The sequence below is a fragment of the Schistocerca piceifrons genome, chromosome 11, assembly GCF_021461385.2.
Source record: "Schistocerca piceifrons isolate TAMUIC-IGC-003096 chromosome 11, iqSchPice1.1, whole genome shotgun sequence".
NCBI classification, from domain to species: Eukaryota; Metazoa; Arthropoda; class Insecta; order Orthoptera; family Acrididae; genus Schistocerca; species Schistocerca piceifrons.
In genome coordinates, this window is record NC_060148.1 from 30,893,537 (window position 1) to 30,916,471 (window position 22,935).

The window sequence follows — 22,935 nt, forward strand, 5'->3', positions numbered from 1 at the left end:
TTACGTTAGTATGGTTTAAGTAGTTCTAAGTCTAGGGGACTGATGACCTCAGATGTTAAGTCCCATAGTGCTTAGAGCCATTTTGAACCTGTTTTGAGGTGGAATCTTCCTACACGTCGGTCAGGGACCTGAAAACGGCGTAGTAAAACGCTGAAACTGCTCGCCAAATATAGTAAGGTTGGAAACTAGACGGCTGAGAGGTGTATAATTTGACACCCTCGAATGAGAATGTCCGCACGTTTCAACGTTGCAGGAGTTAACAGGTGTGTGCGGCCGGCCGGGACGCGGGAGATCGGACAGGTTTGGGTGACTTTGTTGCGATGACAGACGCCTCGCCCAACGAGTCACCGTGCTTTTGTTCAGTGCCGCGTTTCCGTAGACATTCTGCAAGCGCCCATGAAAATCCGCGATGCCCTGCTTTTCCACCAAAAGAAACTCAATGACAAGTCTCTGCTTGGAACGCACCTCAGTTACAGACGCCATTTTGAAAAATGCGTATAGCACCGCCACCTATCGAAAGTCCATGGAACTATAGGGGCAGAAACGGGAATATTCCATTATGTCCCACAACAAATTCGGCATTTTTTTCAACAGAAATTAGCTCAGAAATATATGTGTTGTATTACTTAGAACGTCCCTAGTATTTACACGGCGGAATCTATTGACAATTAGAGCGCAATGCAGTGTGCTACTCTCTAACGGATCTCAATGCTACCAGAAGCTGGAAGAAAGCACGGGTGTGACCTTTGAATAAGAAACGTACCAGAACTGAGACACAAAACTACTGCCCAATCTCATTCTTTCAATTTTTATATATACACTATGTGATCAAATGTATCCGGACAAACCCAAAACCATACGTTTTCTTTATATTAGGTGCATTATGCTGCCACCTACTGCCAGGTACTCCATATCAAGGACCTCGGTAGTAGTTATAGATCGTGAGAGAGCAGAATGGGGCGCTCCGCGGAACTCACGGACTTCGAATGTGGTCAGGTGACTGGGTTTTCACTTGAGTCATACGTCTGTACGCGAGATTCCCACACTCCTAAACATCCCTAGGTCCAATGTTTCCGATGTGCTAGTGAAGTGGAAACGTGAAGGGACACGTACAGCACAAAAGCGTACAGGCCGACCTCGTCTGTTGAGGCGACAGTTGAAGACGCTCGTAATGTGTAATAGGCAGACATCTATCCAGACCATCACACAGGAATTCCAGACTGCATCAGGATCCACTGCAAGTACTATGACAGTTATGCGGGAGGTGAGAAAACTTGGATTTCATGGTCGAGCGGCTGTTCGTAAGCCACACATCACGCCGATAAATGCCAAACGACGCCTCGCTCGGTGTAAGGAGCGTAAACATTGGACGATTGAACAGTGGAGAAACGTTGTGTGGAGTGACGAATCACGGTATACAACGTAGCGACCCGATGGCAGGGTCTGGGTATGGCGAATGCCAGGTGAACATCATTTGCCAGCGTGTGCAGCGCCAACAGTAAAATTCGGACGAGGTGGTGTTATGGTGCGGTTGTGTTTTTCATTGAGAGGGCTTGCACTACTCTTTGTTCTACATAGCAGTATCACAGCAGAGGCCTTCACTGATGTTTTAAGCACCTTCTTACTTCCCACTGTTGAAGAGGAATTCGGGGATGGCGACTGCATCTTTAAACACGATCGAGCACCTGCTCATAATGCAGGGCCTGCGGCGGAGTTGCTACAGGACAATAACATCCCTGCAACGGACTGGCCTGCACAGAGTCCTCATCTGAATCCTTTGGGATGTTTTGGAACGCCGACTTCGTGCCAGGGCTCACCGACTGACATCGACACCTCTCCTCAGTGCTGCACTCCGTCAAGAATGGGCTGCCATTCCCCAAGAAACCTTCCAGCACCTGACTGAACGTATGCCTAGACTGGAGGCTGTCCCCGGGACTAAGGGTGGGCCAATGCAATACTGAATTCCAGCATTATCGGTGGAGGGCGCCACGAACTTTTAAGTCATTTCAGCCAGGTGTCCGGATACTTTTGATCACATAGTGTAGATGTTTTCAGTAAGTCGATCGCACCGCTAAGGACCTCTCCTTGTTCTGGTGTATTTACGTTCAAGGTCAACTGCAGGTTCACCAGGCATTCGCCAGACCCACACCCTGCCATCGGATCGCTACATAGTGTACCGTGATTCCTCACTCCGCACAACGTTTTTCCACTGTTCAATCGTCCAATGTTTACGCTCCTCACACCAAGCGAGGCGTCGTTTGGCATTTACGGGCGTGCTGTGTGGCTTATGAGCTGCCGCTCGCCCATGAACCCCAAGTTTCCTCACCAACCACCTACACACAATCACCAATCGTCTTCAGGTCTTTTGCAGTATAGGCGTTGCTATCGTCTTAGAGATAACCGCATCTTCTGCAATGAACTTCGTGCAGCTTCCGTCGCTATTCACTCAAACATTTTCGTATACCGTGACGTTCGCTTCCTGGAACCATTCCTGAAATTGTACTTACATCTGACGATTCCTTTCTTTTAAGAACGACGTATTGAATTTTTAACCGCAAGGAAGTCTTGAATCGTGTCATTAAACAACAGTGCGGTACTTCACGGAACGCCTGACGTCAACCAGACACCGTAGCGGCGTTTCCGCACGGAAGCCGGAAAGAGCGGGACTTTAAAAGACGCAGTGCAGTGTCTACGAGCTGTAGAAAGCCGACGCAGTCCGCGCCCTGGTGCATTCTTTCCTGGAAACCGTATTCCCGCTTCCCTGATCACGCCTCTCGTCATCTCATCTCAACCAGATCGCGCTCCGCGAGAATGCTGGAGTCGTAGTAGCTTTAACACAGTGGCACCAACCATCGCTAGCTCACAGCACGTGCGAACTGATTCATCAGTCCAGAATAAGATTTTCACACTGCAGCGCAGTGTGCGCTGATATGAAACTTCCTGGCAGATTAAAACTGTGTGCCGGACCGAGACTCGAACTCGGGACCTTTGCCTTTCGCGGGCAAGTGCTCTACTAACTGAGCTATCCAAGCACGACTCACGCCCGGTACTCACAGCTTTACTTCTGCCAGTACCTCGTCTCCTACCTTCCAAACTTTACAGAAGCTCTCCTGCGAACCATGCAGAACTAGCACTCCTGAAAGAAAGGATATAGCGGAGACATGGCTTAGCCACAGCCTGGGGGATGTTTCCAGAATGAGATTTTCACTCTGCAGCGGAGTGTGCGCTGATATGAAACTTCCTGGCAGATTAAAACTGTGTGCCGGACCGAGACTCGAACTCAGGGCCTTTGCCTTTCGCGGGCAAGTGCTCTACTAACTCAGCTACCCAAGCACGACTCACGCCCGGTACTCACAGCTTTACTTCTGCCAGTACCTCGTCTCCTACCTTCCAAACTTTACAGAAGCTCTCCTGCGAAACTTGCAGAACTAGCACTCCTGAAAGAAAGGATATTGCGGAGACAGCCTGGGGGATGTTTCCAGAATGAGATTTTCACTCTGCAGCGGAGTGTGCGCTGATATGAAACTTCCTGGCAGATTAAAACTGTGTGCCGGACCGAGACTCGAACTCAGGGCCTTTGCCTTTCGCGGGCAAGTGCTCTACTAACTCAGCTACCCAAGCACGACTCACGCCCGGTACTCACAGCTTTACTTCTGCCAGTACCTCGTCTCCTACCTTCCAAACTTTACAGAAGCTCTCCTGCGAAACTTGCAGAACTAGCACTCCTGAAAGAAAGGATATTGCGGAGACAGCCTGGGGGATGTTTCCAGAATGAGATTTTCACTCTGCAGCGGAGTGTGCGCTGATATGAAACTTCCTGGCAGATTAAAACTTTGTGCCGGTCCGAGACTCGAACTCGGGACCTTTGCCTTTCGCGGGCAAGTGCTCTAGCAGCTGAGCTACCCAAGCACGACTCACGCCCCGTCCTCACAGCTTTACTTCTGCCAGTACCTTCAGTCGGTTGAGCACTTGCCCGCGAAAGGCAAAGGTCCCGAGTTCGAGTCTCGGCCCGGCACACAGTTTTAATCTGCCAGGAAGTTTCTGTCATCAGTTTTCGGCTGGATCAAGGAGATTAGGTTACAATGCATACATTAGGGCTGTTGTCAAAACAAGCAAATATCGATCTATCTGCACATTTTCTAAAACCTGTCGATATAGCCAGCGGTGTATTTTAATCGTTATATCGATATTAAAATGGTAATGCCTAGCGCCGATATCCTTTACATTATTTTTCGCAATTTTCGATGGATATATGTTGTTGTCCTTTTGAAATTGTAGTTCAAATGTGTGCGAATTCCTAAGGGACCAAACTGCTGAGCTCATCGGTCCCTAAACTTACACACTACTTAAACTAACTTATGCTAAGAACAACACAGACTCCCATGCCCGAGGGAGGACTCCGAGACAGGACGCTTTAAACAGCGCGGCCACTCCTTGTGGCGAAATTGTAATAGAACATAATTTTACTTTCACTGTGTGAAGGAGTCTTACTACTTTTTGAGCTTTCAAAATGGCTCTGAGCACTATGCGACTTAACTTCTGAGGTCATCAGTCACCTAGACTTAGAACTACTTAAACCTAACTAACCTAAGGACATCACACACATCCAAGCCGGAGGCAGGATACGAATCTGCGACCGCAGCCGTCGCTTGGTTCCAGACTGTAGCGGCTAGAACCGCACGGCCACTCCGGCCGGCGTTTTGAACTTTCATCACGTCCAGTCTTTCTTTTTGTGTGAAGCAAGTATATGTGGCATAGAAGAAGAGCTAGGATTGCACTAGCGGCCGCTACGGTCTCAGGTTCGAATCCTGCCTCGGGAATGGATGTGTGTGATGTCCTTAGGTTAGTTAGGTTTAAGTAGTTATAAGTTCCAGGGGACTGATGACCTCAGATGTTAAGTCCCATAGTGTTCAGAGCCATTTGAACCAATAAATCTCTACTTAAATATACAGCTTTAAAATTGGCAGCATATTTACAATTTGGAGCCGATATTTTTTGGCTGGTACGTCTATATTCTGTCAGTCTATATATTATATATGTTGAGGGTCGAAAATTATGTTTTTCGTAAATATCGATACATCGATTCCTGGTACTTTAAAAAATATCAACAGTCCTTCCATACACTGTGTATCCCACTTCCGTTACGACTGTTGCTATGATAAATAAAAGCCATGTATTGCGTTCACAAAATCAATTTATTCAAAATAGTCTGCCCGTGAATCGACACCGTTGAATTCGTTTTAAAAGTTTATTGATTGGTGACTTCACAGAGTGCTGTGTGCATGACGACCATATGATCAATAAACGGAATTGAGTTATTGTGATCGTTTCATAGCTTCTGTTACTGTTAATAACTAGACACCAGTGCCTACGAGCTTTAATTAGTACGCTAAAGCACTGAACATGATCATTATGTGATCGAAAACCGATTTTGCTATTAACAAATCATCAAAACTACGGCAGATGCTGACCTTCCTTCTAATTTTACTAATCGTTTTAAAAGTGTTTTGAAGCAGTCACTGTTGTTCTTTTTTGGAACTGTATTTAGCACCGCAAAAATTTTCTTCGATGTTCGTAATAGTGTCATGACTGTGTTCTTTCATTGCGAATTTTGAGGAAGAACCAGAAGTCGGCTGGGACCAAATGCGGCGAATGCGACTGGTGGACCAGGACTGTCATCCTTTCGCTAGCCGAAAACTCGTGCACAGTCTTCGTATTGTCGACTGGGGTGTATTCACGAAAGAGCAACCAAGAACCTGCCTCTCCGTATTCGGGTCGAAGTCGACAGACGCTGGAGGACTCAGAAAAACTTGATGTTGTCTCACTGCTCCACCGCCATTTTCGGACGAGTGCCATTGGCGGCCACTTTGACTTTCTGCACGGTTCTTGCTGAAATTCCAGCAATTATAGCGCTGGTACTCGCCACGAGATAGCATTGCAGTCTGGAATTTCAGACAAGCAGTCCTAACAGAACTGGGATACGCTGTATTATAAAAGTCAGTTTACACATACTATCAAACCTTTACGAGATTTTTTTCTCCCTGACACCCTTCACAAAATGAGGAAGGACAAAAAAGCATTTCACTTCTTTTAATTTATTACTACTAACACTTTCTCTGCCTCGTGATGACTGGGTGTTGTGTGCTGTCCTTAGGTTAGTTAGGTTTAAGTAGTTCTAAGTTCTAGGGGACTGATGACCATAGATGTTAAGTCCCATAGTGCTCAGAGCCGTTTGAACCATTTTTTACTACTAACAAACTTTGCAGACAGAGTTCGTATATGCCGCTGAATGTACTTCAAAAAGATATCATTCTAGGACGTAGAGTTCAGTGCATGAAAAACTGCTGCTGTTTTAACTTATTAATTCTTTGCTACTAACTCTATTCGAACATACTTCGCAGACAGTATTCACATATGCCATTGGATATAACTGCAAAGTTATATCATTGCGCTGGCCAGAGTGGCCGAGCGGTTCTAGGCGCTTCAGTCTGGAACCGCGCGACCGCTACGGTCGCAGGTTCGAATCCTGCCTAGGGCATGGATGTGTGTGATGTCCTTAGGTTGGTTAGGTTTAAGTAGTTCTAAGTTCTAGGGGACTGATGACCTCAGACGTTAAGTCCCATCATTGCATGACACATAATTCAGAAGACATGACGTCATAAACATCGAGTCGCGTGAAGCCGAAACTGTAGGGTAAAATTCACTAGAGATACAGGTGATAATATCTGTACAAATGTGTGGGGAAAAATGTTAAATGTATGTGAAATATCTGTAACTTGTGCGTATGCAGGCAAAGCCACAGTTAAAAACCTCATCGTAAATCCCAGGATTGATTTAAACGAGACCTGATACACACATTACTTACTACATGGTAAGAAATACTGTGGGGATAAGAATCAGCAACCTCCTATTGAGGTGAGGGTGGTAACGTGGAGGTAGAAAGGGGATGATGGAGGAAGAAGGAGGAGGAGAACATGGACACATGTTGTGGGAAGGGGAAGTGGATGGGAAGGGAAGAGGAGAAGATGGATAGAGTGGAAGAGGTGGTCAGAGAAACGAAAGAGGAGGAGTTAGACAGTGAGAGGAAAAAGGAGGAGATGGGCAGAGAGGGGATGCAGGAGATGGACAGGGAAGGGGAGAGCAGGGGATAGTCACAGAAATGAAAGAGGAGGAGATGGATAGAGAGAGAGGCAAGGAAGAGATGGAAGAGAGGGAAGAAAAAGATTGATTGACAGATGCCGAAACAAGAGATGGACAGAGTGTGGGAAAAGAGGAGAGGGACAGAAAGAGGAAGATTGAGGAGATGGACAGAGAGAGGTCGAGGAGATGGATAGGGTGAGGAGGGAAAAGAGTAGATGTTTATGGGGAAGGAGGAGATGGATACGGGGAAGGAGGAGACGGACAGAGAGAGGGGGAAGGAAGTGTCGGAAAAGAAGGGAGGAACAAGAGATGGATAGAGAGACGGGGAAGGAAGAAATGGAGGATGAAGAGATGGACTAACAGAAGACTGGAATAAACACAACACGGGCAACGCCAGTTCTCAGCTAGTCTGTGCTATAAAGGAGGTTAGATTTTAGTCTCCGTGGGCGGAATGCCCCTCACGACGCTTCTGTGCTTGGAGGCCAGAGCTGCATCGTGCCTTATGCCACACGGCGAATGCATATGAATCTACATCTACATCCATACTCCGCAAGCCACCTGACGGTGTATGGCGGAGGGTACTTTGAGTACCTCTGTCGGTTCTCTCTTCTATTCCAGTTTCGTATTGTTCGTGGCCGGCCGGAGCGGCCGAGCGGTTCTAGGCGCTACAGCCTGGAACCGCTCGACCGCTACGGTAGCAGGTTCGAATCCTGCCTCGGGCATGGATGTGTGTGATCTCCTTGGGTTAGTTAGGTTTAAGTAGTTCTAAGTTCTAGGGGACTGATGACCTCAGAAGTTAAGCCCCAATAGTGCTCAGAGCCATTTGAACAATTTTTTTTATTGTTCGTGGAAAGAAAGATTGTCGGTATGCCTCTGTGTGGGCTCTAATCTCTCTGATTTTATCCTCATGGTCTTTACGCGAGATATACGTAGGAGGGAGCAATATACTGCTTGACTCCTCGGTGAAGTTATGTTCTCGAAACTTCAACAAAAGCCCGCACCGATATACTGAGCGTCTCTCCTGCAGAGTTTATCTGTCATCTCCGTAACGCTTTCTCGATTACTAAATGATCCTGTAACGAAGCGCGATGCTCTCCGTTGGATCTTCTCCATCTCTTCTATAACCCCATCGGGTACGGATCCCACACCGGTGAGCAGTATTCAAGCAGTGGGCGATCAAGCGTACTGTAACCTACTTCCTTTGTTTTCGGACTGCATTTCCTTAGGATTCTTCCAATGAATCTCAGTCTGGCATCTGCTTTACCGACGATTAATTTTATATGGTCATTCCATTTTAAATCACTCCTAATGCGTACTCCCAGATAATTTATGGAATTAACTGCTTCCAGTCGCTGACCTGCTATATTGTAGCTAAATGATAAAGGACCTTTCTTTCTATGTATTCGCAGCACATTAACCTGTATCTGTCCGGAAATGAACGTGGCGAGTACTGTAAACTCTTCTTTCACTTACTGGAATAACCACACAAGTTTAACAAACATATTAGGTGAACAGAGAAATATTCTATTACATATTGGAGATGATTCATGGCGACACTGAAAAACAAGATTGCGAACACCATGCTCAGCTTCAAATAATTTCAGCAAAACATCTTTCTGCCATTAGAATCTCAATGACTGTCATTCAGTATAAGTGTGAAAGACAAACATAAATTTTGTAATAAGATACGCTTAACACATACATCATGAAAAGTGGAAATACATACACAACTGCAAAACTTCCTCGTATAACAGAATGTCACCATCTTGAAAACACCTGTAGGCAGCAGTAATAATTTATAGACAGTCAAAGAGCACCTGCCACAACCCAGAAAAGCTCCTCTACAGTAACTTTAAGCATAAGGTACACCACTCCTCTCAGGTGGAAAAATTGAGGTTATAATTTACGCCCAAAATTTCCGACAAAGATTTTGCCTACTTATGGTTTCGAATAACGCTGCGATTTCAGTCCCTAGATTCCGAGCTATAACTCGAGAATTTTGTTTTTCTTTTTCCTCAATATGCCAGAAACCGCTTCTTCCTTGGACTAAACATTTCTCACAGTCCATGTTTCGTGCGTGAGAACATTGGCGGCAGAAAGGCAGAAGCCTAAACTGCTGTTTATACTTACTCCCAGTAGAGTTCAGGAGACCTCAGAGATAAGAAACCTGTGCGTCCGCTTTCGGAGGCTGGTCCACTTTAGGGTACTTTATTTATGAAGCTTCGATAGAATTCTGAAATCCATATGACTGCAGAATGGGCAGGAAACCACGTTTCCACATACACACTGACAAGGAAAATGCGAACATCACACATTCCATTCTCTTCTTGCGGTGATAATATAAATTCATTACGGTACACAAACATTTTCAAGCAATAAATGGCTTTCGCCGCCCACCTTGCTCGATGGATTGCCTCTGGTACGCGAAAAGATAATTAGAAATCACTGTTGCTTGATGTCCGCATCTCTCTTTTTTTTTTTTTTTACGTGCGGCCCTGAAATTTCTGAGACTGTTATCAGCTGATGTTGCTGGAGCTTCCTGAGGATCAAGTAACTTTAATTCGACGCTACTGCAATCTGACGTTTCCAGTTCGGCAAGTCAATCTGAGAAGAAAGTGACTGGAAAAATCTGAACCATAGCAAGCTAAACGGCCGAAGTACGGATGAAATTAACAGCACTGAATGCGTAATTTTTCTTTCTTTCCCCTTATTTTCGAATGTTATGAATTCATAAATAAATGATTTAGCAAACTGATGAATTTTATATTCGCTTCGTTCTCGCGTCTTCCTAGCTGCCAATGCTCGATCAATATGTTCTTATCTCTACGTCAAGTATGGGGTAATCGGTTCTATGCATGAACCGTAGTCGCCCTTTCAACATTTGTTTACCTTCTTCAGTAGTAATGACATTTAAAGTATTAGGGTACCCTGTATCAAAAATGCCACGAAGTTTTGAACAAAATCTGTTTGCCTTCGCTTATCAATGTCCGATGACCTGCAAGCATGTTTCGTGGTTGCCTTCATTTTTACGAAAGTTCCAATTTTGCTATTCAGTTCATCAGATGCTGTCTAAGAATTAGTGCCTTTTCCCAGTAAACCGTCACTTCCTGTATAGGTATCGTGTCTATTTGATGAACATTTAATTTATACTGCTGCAAATTGTAGAATAAAGCTTGCAATCTTTGTCTTATAGATGGCAGTTTGATTAGAATTACCTCGTGGCAGTAATACCTGAGTAAATAAATCTTCTTCTGCAAACGAACCGAAGGACGAAGACATTGTCCTTGCTACGACTGCTACCTTCTCTCGAAAGTGAAAGACTGCTGGGTGTACCGGCTTGGGTCGTTAAAGAGAACGTCTCTACTTCCTCTGCCTTCTCTATACCTGTCTTGGTGTCAAACGCATGTCATATACCTAACCAATACGATCTCTGACAAGAGAAAGCAATGCTTGAGTTTGCCGTGCAGAAGCAGTATTTTGCGAAATTCATGATTTTACCTTTGTGAGGTTTCCGCTTTTGAAGGCTGCTTCACGTTATCCTACTCAGCCCTATTTTCACTCAGCTCCTTTTCACACGGACTGGAACAAAACTGTATGGTTGCCCAAGAAAAATTAAAAGAGTTCCAAAGAAGAGCCACTCTAATCTACATAGTCCAACTCCGTAACACAGTGGTCAGTGTGTACGATTGCCACGCAGAGGACCCGGGTTCGGTTCCCGGTACTGCCAGGGTTTTTCCTTTGTGGGCATACAGAATGGGTGTGCACTCAGCCTCGTTATGCCAACTGAGGAACTACTCAACCGAGTAGTAGCGGATCCGAGGTCAAGAAATCACCCCATGTCCCTCCGTGCCGCATCCGATGACGCCATTTGTAGAGAATGACGCGGCGGTCGGTCGGACCCATTTTGACCGGAACGCGGAACTTAACCTTTTTATTCCCTAATACCTTAGCACATGTTTGATCATCCTGACTTTTCTCCTTGTCAATGTTTTTCACACGTTTCTCTCCTCGCTGATTCTGCGGTGAGCCTTCTCGTCCCTTACCTTATCAATCCACCTATTTTCAACATCTGCCTATGCACATCTCATACGCTTCAATTCTTTTCTTTTCCGGTTTTCGCGCTGTCCAAGATTCACTACAATTTTTCTCCTATTTACGCCTTTTTTTTATCTTATTCGTTGTGAAGAGAGAGAGAGAGAGAGAGAGAGAGAGAGAGAGAGAGAGAGTGCTGCCACTCATTACAGCAAGTCAAAATTTTCTCATGTCCTTCTGCAGTTTTTATAGCGGCGACACTTTTCTGTACACAACAGCAACGTCATTCAACAGTCTTATAGTGCAAGTGGCCCTGTCTGACAGATCGTGTATGTACCAGGGGCATTCAAAAAATTTCCATTTGAGGGCGCTGCTGCAGCATATATGGAACATACCACGTCTCCGATATGTGTTTGTAAGCATCGACATGTAGACAAAGAATTAGTGTGGCATTCGTGTCTTTCCGACTTGCAAGGAGTAAATGCAGAAACGTAACTATGGTGACAGTATTACCAAATGCGTCCAAACAAGACCGATATGCTGTTGTTATTCTCTTGGCTGCTGAAGGGCAAACCACCGGTAGACATCCATTGGAGAATGAAGAATGTGTATGGGGCAACATATTGGTCGAAAACCACAGTTGTGGAATGGTGCGCCAAGTTCCGTGCCAGTCGCCATTAATCTCCAGACGCCGGTGGATCTGGGAGACCAGCCTCATTCAAGTGGGTGACACTCGGTCACTCACCCTATAGTCCTGAACTCTCCCCATGCGATTATCGTGCCTTCTGTCCATTAAAAAAGGCCTTGAAAGGCCATTGTACAACACACAGTTCAGGAGATGTGACATTGTAAACATTCAGATGCCTGAGGAAGTAGCTTTGGCTTAGAATGGAGCGCAAAGTTCCCAGACTATATTCATGCAGTGTTCCATAATGAGAACACTTAGAAGGAGTTGGCCACAAAACATTCTTTTAAATTATGTTTCAATTGTGCCTTGTCTGAAACTAAACTCTTAATGGTTGCTGGTAACTTATTGAAAATATGTGTTACTGAATACTGGACTCCTTTCTGGGCAAGAATAAATGATTTTAAATTTTTATGTATATTGTTCTTATTCCTAGTATTGATACTGTGTACTAAGCAGTTAGTTGGAAATAGAGATGTATTATTTACAACAAACTTCATTAAGGAATAAATATACTGAGAATCTGTGGTTCATATGCCCAGTTCTTTGAATAGGTTTCGACATGATGTTCTTGGATTTACACTACGCATTACTCTTATTAAACACTTCTGTACTTCAAAAATTTTTTCTCAGTTTGTGGAGTTACCCCAAAATATGATACCATATGACATAATGGAGTGAAAATAAGCGAAATATGCCAGTTTTTTTATATTTATGTCTCCTATGTCTGACATCATTCGCATTGCAAACACAGACTTGTTTAGGCGCTTCAGCAGTTCGTTAGTATGTTGCTCCCAACTGAACGTATTATCTAGATGTAATACCAAAAAGTTTACCCTCTCAATTTCTCCTATTTTCATGTCGTCATATTTTATACACACACTAGAAGGAAATCTTGTGGAAGTTCTGAACTGCATACAGTGGGTCTTTTCAATGTTTAATGACATTGAATTGTCTATGAACCACTTATTAATATCAGTAAAAACTCGATTAGCTGCCCTTTCAAAATTTATATTTGATTTACTATTTATTGCAATGTTTGAATCATCTGCAACTAAGACAAACTTGGCATTGGTAATGTAACAGATGACAGGTCATTAATATACACCAGAATAAGTAGTGGACCTAGTATGGAACCTTAGGGAACACCACGTGTAATTTCTCCCCAGTCAGATGATGTCTACAGTGTTTCATAATGACACCCTTTGTTTTCCGTTAGTAAGATATGACTGAAACCACTTTGCAGCACTACCAGTGATGCCCTAATATTTTAATTTACTTAAAAGAATGCTATGATTCACACAGTTAAAAGCCTTTGACAGGTCACAGAATATGCCAGTTGTCTCTAATTTGTTGTCTAATGAATTAAGGGCATTTTCACGGTAAGTGTAAATAGCCTTCTCAATATCGGAACCCTTAAGAAACCCAAACTGTGAATTTGACAGTATGTTATTTTCACTAAGGTGCTTAAGTAGACGCTTGAGCATAACCTTTTCAAAGATTTTTGAAAAAAGCTGGCAAAAGTGAGATCGGTCGGTAATTTGACGGAATTTCTTTGTCCCCATTCTTGTGGAGAGGTATAACTTCAGCATATTTAAGCCAGTCTGGGAATGTTCCTGTGATAAGTGATTGATTACAAAAATAACTTAAGATATGACTAAGCTTACATGAACACTCTTTTATTAACTTTCTTGATATGTTATCATAACCACTAGAATGCTTTGATCTCTCCCCACGCGGTTATCACGTCTTTGGTTCGCTAAAAAATGCTCTGGGGGTCGACGAATTCTGTCGGGACGAGGATGTGTACAGGCAGTCGCGAACTTCTTCACGCAGCAGGATTCGGAGTTTCAGCAAACGGATTGAAGATATGCGGTGCGTTCCATGAGACGATTCCCTCAATGCTCACACCGATTTCGTCTGGTTGGCATACCTATTGTGGACTGTACAACCTTCGAACAGAAACTTTTTGAGCACCCCTTATGCTGCATAATAAAAACATTAGACATCCTGTGTAATGAAATACGGGATTAACTGCAGGACGTTCGTATCTTGCTGCCACCACGACATTTTGACACCGTTTGGCCAGCTTCAGAGGCAGACACGTGAAGATGTAAATGTCGTGTGGCTAGGGCCTCCCATCGGGTAGACCGTACGCCTGGTGCAAGTCTTTCGATTTGACGCCACTTCGGCGACTTGCGCGTCGATGGGGATAGGATGATGATGATAAAGTCAACACAACACACAGTACCTGAGCGGAGAAAATCTCCGACGCAGCCGGGAATCTAACCCAGACCCTTGTTTTAGCACTCCACCTTCAGGCCACAAGTGGCCTACTGGGACCATCCGACCGCCGTGTCATCCTCTAGGATGATGCGGATATGAGGGGCGTGGGGTCAGCACACCGCTCTCCTGGTCGTTATGATGGTGTTCTTGACTGAAGCCGCTCCTATTCGGTCGAGTAGCTCCTCAATTGGCATCACGAGGCTGAGTGCAGCCCGAAAAGTGGCAACAGCGCATGGCAGCCCGGACGGTCACCCGTCCAATTGCCGGCCACGCCCGACAGCGCTTAACTTCGGTGATCTGACGGGAACCGGTGTATCCACTGTGGCAAGGCCGTTGCCTAACCCGGGCCCCAGGGATTCAAAAATGGCTCTGAGCACTATGGGCAGCTGAGGTCATCAGTCCCCTAGAACTTAGAACTACTTAAACCTAACTAACCTAAGGACATCACACACATCCATGCCCGAGGCAGGATTCGAACCTGCGACCGTAGCAGTCGCGCGGTTCCGGACTGAAGCGCCTAGAACCGCTCGGCCACCATGGCCAGTCCCTGTACACAGAAACGTGGTGGCAGCAAGTTACCGATGTCTGGAGACAGACACACTGCATCTCGTTCGCACGCGTTCGGGCATCGTTTTAATAGCAGACTCCACAATGCAGTCGTGGCATTTTCACCTCGCCAAAAACTGACGGAGGAGGTGGGACGCATTGTGACCAAGTTGTCGGCACGCGTCCAGTCGCGTACAGGCGCGTAGGCGATGCTCTTACAGCGAAAGTGCGGCGGATGGCTCACCGGAATCCGGGTACGATAAAAACACTGGACGGGGCGGTCCGTTACGTGCGCTGACCTGAGATGGCCGCGGTGAAAGTTCACCCGATCGGCGGAGGTCCGGCCTCGGTCTGTCGGCTCCCCACACCAGGTCCGTGCCCGCAGTATGTTAACCGCCTCTGACGTCACGCCGGTCACTCCCAAATCTCTCCGGATTCCGAGCAGCTGAAAACACACACGCGCGCGCTGCTGACGTCCCAGGGAAATCTGGCTCAGTCGCGGTCACCAGCTTTCCTCGTTGATGATTACAATGTCTGTGTTTGTGCAGTCCTTCAAACTTGGACGCATATTTGAAGGACATTGTGTAGCACGCCCGGGAGTACATATGGGTGGAGGACCCTTAAACTGCTTCTGGACCGTGCGCCCTGTCCACACCACGTACTTGATACCCGTGCGGCGGTCTTACTGTTCTGCTCCACACTGTTGCTGGCTTGCCTGAAATTATCTAACTAAATACGCAAGCGGGTTTAGGGGAGCCACTCAACGTTAAAACACAACACTGTCCTACGTCTGGCATGAACATCTACAGGGTGTTACATAAAGGTACGGCCGGCCGCGGTGGTCTAGCGGTTCTAGGCGCTCAGTCAGGAGCCGCGCGACTGCTGCGGTCGCAGGTTCGAATCCTGCCTCGGGCATGGATGTGTGTGATGTCCTTAGCTTAGTTAGGTTTAAGTAGTTCTAAGTTCTAGGGGACTGGTGACCATAGATGTTAAGTCCCATAGTGCTCAGAGCCATTTGAACCAAAAAGGTACGGCCAAACTATCAGGAAACATTCCTCACACACAAATAAAGAAAAGATGTTATGTGGACATGTGTCCGGAAACGCTTAATTTCCATGTTACAGCTCATTTTAGTTTCGTCAGTATGTACTGTACTTCCTCGGTTCACAGACAGTTGGCCCAATTGAAGGAAGGTAGTGTTGACTTCGGTGCTTGTGTTGATATCCGACTCATTCCTCTACAGTACTAGCATCAAGCACATCAATACGTAGCATCAACAGGTTAGTGTTCATCACGAACGTGGTTTTGCAGTCAGCGCAATGTTTACAAATGCGGAGTTGGCAGATGCCCATTTGATGTACGGATTAGCACGGGGCAATAGCCGTGGCGCGGTACGTTTGTATCGAGACAGATTTCCAGAACGAAGGTGTCCCGACAGGAAGACGTTCGAAGCAATTGATTGGCGTCTTAGGAAGCGCGGAACATTCCAGCCTATGACTCGCGACTGGGGAAGACCTAGAAAGATGAGGACACCTGCAATGGACGAGGCAATTCTTCGTGCAGTTGACGATAAACCTAATGTCAGCGTCAGAGAAGTTGCTGCTGTACAAGGTAACGTTGACCACGTCACTGTATGGAGAGTGCTACGGGAGAACCAGTTGTTTTCGTACCGTGTACAGCGTGTGCAGGCGCTATCGGCAGCTGATTGGCCTCCACGGGTACACTTCTGCGAATGGTTCATCCGACAATGTGTCAATCCTCATTTCAGTGTAAATGTTCTCTTTACGGATGAGGCTTCATTCCAACGTGATGAAATTGTAAATTTTCACAATCAACATGTGTGGGCTGACGAGAATCCGCACGCAATTGTGCAATCACGTCATCGACACAGATTTTCTGTGAGCGTTTCGGCAGGCATTGTTGGTGATGTCTCGATTGGGCCCCATGTTCTTCCACCTACGCTCAATGGAGCACGTTATCATGATTTCGTACGGGATACTCTACCTGTGCTGCTAGAACATGTGCCTTTACAAGTACGACATAACATGTGGTTCATGCACGATGGAGCTCCTGCACATTTCAGTCGAAGTGTTCGTAAGCTTCTCAACAACAGATTCGGTGACCGACGGATTGGCAGAGGCGGACCAATTCCGTGGCCTCCACGCTCTCCTGACCTCAACCCTCTTGACTTTCATTTATGGGGGCATTTGAAAGCTCTCGTCTACGCAACCCCGGTACCAAATGTAGAGACTCTTCGTGCTCGTATTGTGGACGGCTGTGATACAATACGCCATTCTCCAGGGCTGCATCAGCGCATCAGGGATTCCATGCGACGGAGGGTGGATGCATGTATCCTCGCTAACGGAGGACATTTTGAACATTTCCTGTAACAAAGTGTTTGAAGTCACGCTGGTACGTTCTGTTGCTGTGTGTTTCCATTCCATGATTAATGTGATTTGAAGAGAAGTAGTAAAATGAGCTCTAACATGGAAAGTAAGCGTTTCCGGACACATGTTCAAATAACATATTTTGTTTCTTTGTGCGTGAGGAATGTTTCCTGAAAGTTTGGCCGTGCCTTTTTGTAACAGCCTGTATATGCTGAGACGATAGCAAATCGGTTGCTCTGCATACATGCCAACTTCTAGATGATTATATGTCCACAAAAGTCACTAGGACGAGCTTACGCGTAACCGTCTCGGCGCGGCTGATTGTTGATGATGCGGAAACGCGATGATCGAAGGCACGTCCTCACCCTCGCTACAAGACACTCGCACTTTTTTGTACTCCTTTATGGTAACTAATTTTGGTGATTCACATCAGTTCTTTCTGAGAGACCGAACACGGCGCGGATAATTGATACTGTACGGTACGACTCGCAACGAGAGGATACACAAATACGTTATCGGCGGCACTGCTAATTTTTTATTTACTTCTTGACGCACTTTCCTCTGAATCATTTCCATATCTCATAACTTCACTTGTAGCAACACTTCAACTTCGTTACTAACAATGGCTCTCACATGCAGAGCTACCCACAACACAACATAACAGTTCCGTGTCCCGTGTTCGTCTCCACAGACGCGGCTGCCCGCAAAGATACTCCGCAACTAAGCCAGCGATATGACAATACGCTTACAACTGTACTGTGAAGACAGTCCAAAGATTGCAACTGTGGTAAACTTTACGAAATACAGTAACGGAAGAAAATCGCAACACCAAAAAAAAAATAATTAATGCAGAGTAACGAAATTTCGAGAATGCATTTATCTATGTAACATATTGAAATGATTGACACTGCAGGAACACAGGTTAACGCGAGCTAGAGATAAGCCATTGGTTATGTGAAATGCTGGCGCATCAGTAACCGGTGTAATCGCCACAGTGCTGAATGCTAGTGTGCAAACATGCGTCGGCCTCTGTGGCCGAGCGGTTCTACGCGCTTCAGTCTGGAACCGCGCGACCGCTACGGTCGCAGGTTCGAATCCTGCCTCGGGCATAGATGTGTGTGACGTCCTTAGGTTAGCTAGGTTTAAGTAGTTCCAAGTTCTATGGGACTGATGACCTCAGATGTTAAGTCCCATAGTACTCAGAGCCATTTGAACCATTTTTTGAAATTCGGTTGGAGTCCCGGCCCGCCACAAATTTTAAAGCGTTGCATGTAGCTCATGTCAATGCATAATCACAGAATGAGAATCTGTTTCGTAACGAGCTTTCATTGTCACACTGGAGCCCTCGATCTACGAGGTAAAGTCGATTATCATCCGCAAAGTAGTCATAATATTTTACTGTAATCAAATAGGAAACTTTACAAGAACATCATTTTTCGACATAGTCTCCTTGCGTTTGAACGCACTTGGTCCATCGTTGTACAAGCTTCCTGATGCCTTCATAAAAGAAGGTTCTCGGTTGAGCTACGAGCCAGGAATGCACCGCTTCTTTCACTGCTTCGTCCGAGGCGAATCGACGGCTCCTTAATGCCTGTTTGAGTGGACGAAACAAGTGATAGCCGGAAGGGGCAAGATCGGGACTATATGGAGGATGATCCAGTACTTCAAACTTGAGTTTCTGGAGCGTTTCAGCAGTGTGGGCAGCAGTATGCGGACGGGCATTGTCGTGCAACAACGCAACACCTTTTGACTCCAATCCTCGGCGTTTGCTTCGAACTGCAGGCTTCAGCCTGGCAGTAAGGATCTCACTGTAACGTACACTGTTTACTGTTGTGCTCCTTTCCCCATAATGTTCCAGTACTGGACCTTGTGCGTCCCAAAAACCCTAAGCATCAGTTTTCCTGCGGACGGTTGGATCTTGAATTTTTTCTTGCGCGGCGAATTTGGATGTTTCCATTCCATACTCAGCCGTTTACTCTCCGGCTCCTAATGACGGATCCATGTTTCGTCATCAGTAGTGATCCTGTCTAAGAAGTTGACCCATTCGTTACCATAGTGATCCAAATGTTTTTTACACCTCCCCAAGCGCGTTTGTTTATGCAACTGTGTGAGTTGCTTTGGGACCCGTCTTCCACAAACTTTATGAAACCCAAGTCTGTTGTGGATGACTTCGTAGGCAGAACCGTGACTAATTTGCAGACGATGTGCCACTTCGGCGATAGTTAATAGTCTGTCTAAGAGAATCATTTCACGTGAACGCTCAATGGTTTCTTCATTTGTGGCGGTAAACAGTCGTCCGTCTCCTTCATCGTGCGTAACACTTGTGCGACCATTTCGGAATTTTTCAATCTATTCGTAGACAGTCCGTTGTAGCAAAACACTGTACCGAAAGTCTTCGATGAATTTCGGCCCCAGACACGCCTCCCGACCACAAAAAACGGATCACTGAACGTTGCTCTTCTTTGGTGCAAATAGACAGCGGAGCAGCCATGATTAACAGCACGGCAGCGATAACGAAACTAACCTAGCAGCTTTAAAATTGCAAAGATATAACAACAAATAAACAAAGCATGCGTCATCAACGTAAACCGGCAGTATTATCAAAATAAACAAAAATATAACCAAATTGCGGATAATAATTGAGTTACCCTCGTATTTGAGAAATACACCTTTGTTTATGGACGTCTGTACCGCATTTCGTGGATTTATGACTAGTGGTTTCGGCTTTTACTAAATCATCATCGCAAGCAGCATCTTGTTACGAAAGTTTTACAAATCAAGCCGCCATCTGCCCTTCATCGTTGTCAGTAACAATCACAATTTCAGAAAGAATGGAAAATAATAATAATAATCATTAAGTGTGCCCTAATTGCTCGGAACAAGTCTTTCAATTGGACGCTACATCGGTGACTTGCGTGTCGGTAACCTAGGGCAGTAATAGTTTAGGGATAAGGGGACATGCGGCTTAACTTGGTAAGAGAAGCACGGGCCGTTCATCGCGAGTCCCCACGTCGTTGATAGGCGAAAACTACATAAAACGCAGACCCAAAATTTCCTTCTTCCGGCCAGGATTCGATGCCCTGACCTCTGGAATTCCAAGCACGTGCTTACCACAAGGCTACCATGCCCGACATGGCAAATGTGAGACGCCACATTCATCAGTGATTGTAATTGAGTCGTATTTTCGGGTCTGAACAGTGTTTCCCCATTCTGACGGGACGCAACGTGTGGTGAAAGAGTTGCGCAATTTCTTCTGCAACGTGAGTTCAAGGCGGTGAGAAATGGCACGTGTAGTAGCTTCGAATAACACTTCGCGCAACACAGGTATTGGAGCACGACGTTCGTTCCACAACCCGCCGTCACGTCACCTAACTCGTTTCTCGTCTACCGACTCTACATCTGCTAATAAACTTGACTAACGTAGGATAGGGTAATTCGTGCCTACGATAGCGTCTTTCTGTTTCCTTACGTCTCGTATAACAGGTCAGACATTTACAGGACCTCTTCTCATGACGGTGGGACAATACTTTGCGGCGCTGTCATATTTAGATTATTTGATCAAGATCCATAATTGTTATGTCGTTGAAGTTCTCTTGGAAGCCTGATTCCGATAACACAGAAAAATTATATAAGTAGTTCCATTAAAAAAACTGCGAGGTCAACCACATGGGTACTAAAAGAAATCCGATAAATTTTGGATGTACGATAAATCGCACAAATCCAAGGTCTGTCAATGCGACTAAATACCTAGGAATTACAATTACGTGCAACTTAAATTGGAAAGACCACATAGATAATATTGTGGGGAAGGCGAAACAAAGACTGCGCTTTGTTGGCAGAACACTTAGAAGATGCAACAAACCACTAAAGAGACAGCCTACATTACACTTGTCCGTCCTCTTGCTGCGCGATGTGGGATCCTTACCAGGTAGGATTGACGGAGGACACCGAAAAAGTGCAAAGGAGGGCAGCTCGTTTCGTGTTATCGAACATTACGGGTGAGAGTGTCACTGATATGATACGCGAGTTGGGGTGGCAGTCACTGAAACAAAGGCGATCTTCTTAGCGGCGAGATCTATTTACGAAATTTTATTCACCAACTTTCTCTTCCGAATGCGAAAATATTTTGTTGACACCCACCTACGTAGCGAGAAATGATCATCACAATAAAATAAGAGAAACCAGAGCTCGAACGGAAAGATTTAGGTGTCCCTTTTTCACACGCGCCATTCGAGAGTGCAATGGTAGAGAAGTAGTATGAAAATGGTTCGGTGAACCCTCTGCCAGGCACTTAAGTGTGAATTGGAGAGCAACCATGTAGGTGCAGATGTAAAAAAGACCAGTCTCCGGGTCGTTTATCGGCAGTTGTTATGTTGGTGCGTAAGTGCGTAGCGTTTTTGTTTTGCATGTTGGTATTTCGGTTGCTATGGGTTCAATTACCGATTTTCATTTTTCATTTATAATTTACTGTTGCTGCTTGGGTTTACATATTGTGATTTGGAGATAGTGATCGGAGCTCTGAGCGCTAGAAAATGGAGTGCCAGGTGGAGAATTCGGAACATTTCCGACATGTTCTTCTGTTTGAGTCCAACAGAGGGGCGACAGCAGCAGAGGCAGGCAGAAACATTTGCGGCATGTATCGGGATAGCGCCGACGGGCAGAGCACGGCAACGAAGTGGTTTTCTCGTTGTAAAAAATGGTTCAAATGGCTCTGAGCACTATGGGACTTAACATCTGAGGTCATCAGTCCCTTAGAACTTAGAACTACTTAAACCTAACTAACCTGAGGACATGACACACATTCATGCCCAAGGCGGGATTCGAACGTGCGACCGTAGCAGCGGTCGCGCGGTTCCGGAATGAAGCGCCTAGAAGCGCTCGGTCACAGCGGCCGGCTCTCGTTTTAAGGAGGGTCGTTTTGGCGTTAGTGAGTCTACACCTGCAGGAAGATGGGAGGACGACGGTTCAGTCCCGTCTCCGGCTATCCTGATTTAGGTTTTCCGTGATTTCCCTAAATCGTTTCAGGCAAATGCCGGGATGGTTCCTTTGAAAGGGCACGGCCGATTTCCTTCCCAATCCTTCCCTCACCCGAGCTTGCGCTCCGTCTCTAATGACCTCGTTGTCGACGAGACGTTAAACACTAACCACCACCACCACCACCACCACCACCTACAGGAAGACATCCGGGGTTTGATGAAGATCATTTAAGCGCATTAATCCACAATGGTCCATGTCAGTGTAGTCGAGAACTGGCAAGTGTAATGAACTGTGATCATTCCACCGTTGTACGACATTTGCTTGGAATACGGAAGGTTCAAAAATCGGGTGTATGGGTACCACACGCTGTAAGCCAAAATCACAAAAGTCAGTGGGTGGCCAGATGGGCATCTCTCGTCACTCGTCATCAATTGGCTCATCAACAACGCCGACCATTCCTGTGCTGTATCGTCATGCTAACGTAAGGAAAAGAAAGGAATGGTTGAGCCCAAAGCAGCAATTCGCCGTACAAAACCTCTTCATCTCATAGTAGTACTTTCAACCCACGACCTCAATTATTTGATCGATGTATTCGAATCTCTGTCTTCCTCTACAGTTTTTGCCCCCTACAGCTCCCTCCACTACCATGGAAGTCATTCCCTGATACCTTAACAGATGTCCTGTCGCATCTCCTTGCCAGCGTTCTCCACTTATTCTTTTCCTCTCCGATTTTGTTTAGGAGCTCCTCGTTCCTTACCATTTTGCGCGGGAGCTCCTCATTCCTTACCTTGTCAGTCCACGTAATTTTCAAGAATCGTATGTAGCACCACATTTCAAATGCTTCGATTCTCTTCTCTTCCCACAGTCAAAGATTCACTACCA

At 45.7% G+C, this 22,935-nt stretch overlaps 1 protein-coding gene and 1 pseudogene across 1 annotated transcript in view; one reads left to right on the forward strand and one right to left on the reverse strand.

The window, feature by feature from the left end:
• LOC124720446 (coiled-coil domain-containing protein AGAP005037) overlaps positions 1-22,935 on the forward strand; it is a 992,798-nt gene that overhangs the window by 667,196 nt on the left and 302,667 nt on the right. The window lies entirely within an intron of this gene.
• Positions 14,364-14,481, reverse strand: LOC124720613 (annotated as a pseudogene).